Here is a 5,398-nt window from a genome sequence, read left to right as displayed (position 1 = left end):
TCTGTTGCATGTATCATTAAATCCAGCCAGAGGTGAGTCTAGAATAAGGGGCAATAGTGCAGTATTTCTTTGGCACCCCCCATCAACGAAAACACACACACATCATAATAATAATGCAAACTCAAGCATCCACTCACTCTAACACTATACACTTACACTCTGTTGCCATATGTTGACACACACTAACATCATACTCTAACACACTCTCTAACAACATATAGTAACACAATCACACATGCTAAATCATATGCTCACATACATTCTAACACCATACACTAACACATGGAAAATCTACAGCCATATAGTAACACATACTCACTTTACCAACATACACAATATGCACAATCACCCACTCTGACAACACACACACACACCTCCTCCTCCTCCTCTCTTCCTTCTTATCTAGCTAAGCTCTTCACTACAGCTTACACTTCTTGTGCAAGCTACAACACGGCCACCCTATCACCATGGGGTCATGTAATGCACATCATGCGACACCACTGGATGTCTTGGTTACCAGAGCACCTTGGTGCCATGAACCTGTTGCACCTGCCATAGTGTGGCCCTGAATCCAATTTAACAAACTATACTGGTGTCAGACAATAACAGGTAAGGTAAGGGTGAGAGGGGCATGACACAGGTGGATTAATTATGTATACTGCTATATTTTTTTTCTATTTCAAGATTTTCTCTTCATACTGCATCTAACCTCGGGAGCACATCAGCTTCAGATAAAGGGGTGGATGAGCAGAAATCATTATACTTGTACATTCAGATTCGTGCAAACTTACAGAATTTTGGTAATTTCAGTGATTCCTACAAAGTCCCAAAACTAAGGCCAGAACCCCCACGAATTGGAGGAAAATTAAGCAAAAGGTTCTCTTATCATCCACTCTCTCTCACACTCTCTAAATGTTTCCCTACCTCTCTCCTGATCACTTCTGATTCTGTCGACCACTTTTCATGTTCTATTTTTTATCTTCTCCCTACTCTTCTGTCTTCAATCTGCTATCTTCACCCTCATCTCTGTAGACATAATGCAGGGGAACATCTGCCAAAATGGCAGATAGGGGGAAGAGGACGTCTCCCAGAAGCACTTTGCCTGACTTTAACTGAGAGTAATACGATGGTGTGTCCTCTACCTGATCCTCCAATCGGACGGAAATAGAAGATTGCAGATTAAAGAGAGAAGAGAAAATATAGAAGAAGAAGAAGTTGTAGGCAGAAGCGGAAGTGGTCGGAAAAGAAGGGAAGGAAACATTTAGACAGTGATAGAGAATGTGTCAGGGCACTCTGTGCGGGATCAGGTAGGAGTCTCAATGCAGGGGCAGGTTCAGGTTCAGAACATGGCTGTAGGCAGGCTGATGTGTCCAGTTCAGGGCTGTGCTCTACTTTAGCTTTAGATTTTCTCTTGGGCGCCATCTTTAGGTGTTCAGAGACAGCAGGATAAAACAGGCATGAAATTGGAAGCCCACTGGCAGGGCAGACAGCTAGGAAGCAGCCGGACAGGTAGGTACGTCTGGGACACACCGGGGTCTGGTACACAAATAAGGATTGTTGAAGTGGCCAAGAGTCATACACAAAAACCAGATCAGATGCAGAAACGCGGTAGGTCAGTAGACAGGGCCAGGAACAATGCTCTAGAGGCTAGGCTGATGCCTGGTTTATATTGAGCCTTAATTGACCAAACGAGGGGCAGGTGTTTCAAGAGCATTAGGGTCCAAGGAGAGGCAGAAGGAGACCGTGATCAAATATCCACCTGGTGGAGTAGTGGATAGGTGATTCACCTAGATTCCACAAGGTTGCAGGTTTAAATCCCTGTGGTTCCTGACAGAATGAGAGAGAATGTGAGAGATTGAGAGTGAATGTGGGTACTGGGCATTGAATTTAATACAACAGATATAGGGGAGCATGTACATGTGGGATGAAAAAAATATAATAGTGTAATAAAGTGATAAAATATGTGATATGGATACACTCACAAACACAGATGGTATCAGAGGCTCTTCAGAATAAAAATGTTTTCTTTATTTCTTCCATTAATCTAAAATAAATAAAATAGGAAAGACCAATGGTGTAATATCTTCCTGTGGTGTTTGCTAAAAGTCAGAATGCACTTACAGGATCGTAGAATTGATAAGGCTCTTCAAATAGAAAGTCTGGTGGTGAAGGGAAAAAATCCCAAGAAACTGCTCCTATCGGATAGTACCGTGGAAGTTCCTCTTCTCTGCTTCTCAACGCGTTTCGCCTTCTATGGCTTCTTCAGGCGAAACCGATTGCAGATTAAAACTTTAAACCTTTTGCACTTGACCAGCAGACCTTGTCTTGGATATCTTCTGTCTCTATGAGTGTTCCACCAAATACCACTGGCCAATATAAAACCTTAGCACGGAGTAGTTTATATCTAAAAGGAACCAATAAGCTACCTGACCTCTAATCAAGGGTGCAAAGATAGCTTAGGCAGACTCATCCCAAGATAGACATTCTTTGTAACTACATGGTCCCACTAGAATGCTTAATACCTTTTGGCCATCCTTCGACATTTTACGGCAGCTCCCTCTTTATTTTAATTAGAGAATATTGTAAGCTGCATCAAAAATTTTAAGGTGGGTTTATGGTTTTGATTTGTAGTAACTATCGAAAAGGAAGTCTGACCATCTCTGCAGGCATATATTTAACCTTAAAGCTGACCTTGCAGGATGTCCTTGATATCCCTCAGTGGCCCTGTCTTGTAATTTTCACCTGCTCTAGGAAATGGTCATGTCCTAAAACCACCCCCATACTGCTCTTGGGACACTGTAAACATTAGAAACTATTTCAGTACAAGGTTAATTAATTCCACCTTACAAATTATGTCTGCCCCAGTAGCCTCCAAACCTTGCACTTTGTGCTCACATGTGAATATCAAAAAATCTCCTACTTTACAAGTTCTTAGAACTAAAGATTTTGGTTCTGCTTTATTGTATGAACTTGCTTTCCTTTACTTAAATTTCTTGGATCATTAAAAATGACCCTATGCAGACCTTTCCTTCAAGCTACCTTTGAGAATTTCCAAGCCAAGCCAGTATATTGGTTTCTGCTATTTTGAAATGCTAACTACAGAGCTAGCCATAAATTTACAATACAAATGAATACTCTATTACAGGACAGGTTAAAGTAATGTGCAGATTAATTCACCAGAGAAAGATCTGCAGGAGGTTTCGAGATGGCACCATTTCAACAGCTTAAAGCTTTTGGAAAACTACAACATTATAGAAAAGAAAAGAAAAATAAATCCAAAGGAGGAGAAGAAACTGTCCTTACAACTATTTCATGTTATGTAGATGAACAATTTCATCTCACAGGGCACCAGAAAGGATATGACACTGCCCTAGTAGTCAGCAACCATAAAGGTGCTAAGGTACCATAAATTGTTTAGTGAAAATGGAGAGGCAAGGAGGCAGTTTCCAATATATCAAGAGCACCAAAACACATGACAAGGAAAACAAAACAGACAATATATGTCTGTGTGCTTGACAATGACAGACAAAGTGTATGTTGTAGGTGACTGTGCACTGATATCTTGCTTTGTTATGTGTACATGTTGGTCATTTCATCAGGACCCCAAAATCTAAATGTGTATGTTTTTTTAGGGTGTGCTTCACTTTCTGTATATGTTTGTGCATATTTGCAGGTCTGACCAATCGTTAGGTTTGAGGACCCATCTATCACACAGGTGCCTCATTAATAGTGTCCACAGAGGGCTTTAAACAGGGGCGTACCTAGAGTATTTGGCACCTGGGCCGGATCATGTAAGTGGCACCCCCACACACTTTAAAATGTAAAGACACCTACAAAAAAAATTTATGTTGGCAAGAGTATTTGTTGCACCAATCTGTAAGCTGCATGTCAACTGGAAACAACAAGAAATCTGAAAAAATAAATTAACTTATAAATTAGATAAATAAGTTTAAATAAATAACATTTACTGAACATATAATACTGCTTTCTTTAATAACCCCCCAAAAAAACAAACACAGGTCCATAGTGACCACTCAGTCTATCATTCTATACTTGTCACAGACTGGGTCCAAACAGATGACTAAAAGACCCAGTGCGCCCAAAGATTGTGTGCAGGAGTTACGGTGCAGTAGTGGAGTTGATCTAGGGATGTGCAGCCAAACACCAGCGCCCTGATATGGCAGCGGATGTAGTCCAGAACAAAGTGAAATCCTGCAGGGCACCCTGGAACAGGCATGAGACATCACACAAGAATCACGTGCAGGATGCTGCAGGCTGGGAGTATGGAAGCTAAGCAGAGGAATATAGCAGACACATAACAAGCAAGGGACAGGGAGACCAAGCACAAAACATAACCAGACAAGATATAAATATTACTGAGCACAACAGTGAACAAGACAAGGAATAAACATAACTAGACAAGATATACATAACACAGGGCACAACAGGGAACAAGACAGGACACCCCGCTGCCGGGGATACAGGACAGGACACCCCGCTGCCGGGGATACAGGACAGGCTGACACACAAATACAGAAACTAGCCTAGGACTGTATGATAACTATTGGAGATTCCGTCACATCTTATGGCCATAGTATGCTTAGCCCACCACTACGCCAAGGTACTCCAATGACGGTGGGTCCTAACGCTAATCCCTGCTGACAGTGGTACGAAACAAACCAAACAAACATGTAAACCAAACATGTAAACCAAACATGTAAACCAAACATGTAAACCAAACATGTAAACCAAACATGTAAACCAAACACGTAGCACTGAGACATACCTTTAGACTGAAGACTGAGACAAACAGAACACACAGGTGGGGCACACCTTATAAAGGAAACAGAGCTGAAGCAAAGAGCTGAAGCAGAAGCAAGGAATGGAAGATCAGAACAAAGCAAAAGGAAATCCAGGAATGGATCAAAGAAAAACAGGGAAACTGAAACAAGACAAATATGCAGCTCCGCAGCCTGGGCAGAACGTGACAATACTGAGGCAGACATTGACGGTGGCACAGGATAACTGCTATCATTATATACTACGGCAAACATTTACGGGGGTGCAGCATAACTGTTTCATTATATACTGGGGCAGACATTAACAGTGGAACAGCATAACTACTACCACTATACACTAAGCTAGATACTGAAGGTGGTACAGGATAACTGCTATTATTATATACTGAGGCAGACATTGATGGTGGCACAGGATAACTCCTATCATTATATACTGTGGCAAACATTTATGGGGGTACAGCATAACTGTTTCATTATATAATGAGGCAGACATTGTCGAGGGTACATCATAATTTTATTATTATTATTATCTTTTATTTATATATCGCCAACAATTTACGCAGAGTTTAATACAATACATATATTCAAGGGTTATGACA

The sequence above is a fragment of the Sceloporus occidentalis genome, unplaced genomic scaffold (genome assembly GCF_023333645.1).
Source record: "Sceloporus occidentalis isolate IW3139 unplaced genomic scaffold, rSceOcc1.0.p SCAF_28, whole genome shotgun sequence".
Lineage (NCBI taxonomy): Eukaryota > Metazoa > Chordata > Lepidosauria > Squamata > Phrynosomatidae > Sceloporus > Sceloporus occidentalis.
The sequence above is the reverse complement of the archived record's forward strand: the minus strand, read 5'-3'. Positions refer to the sequence as shown.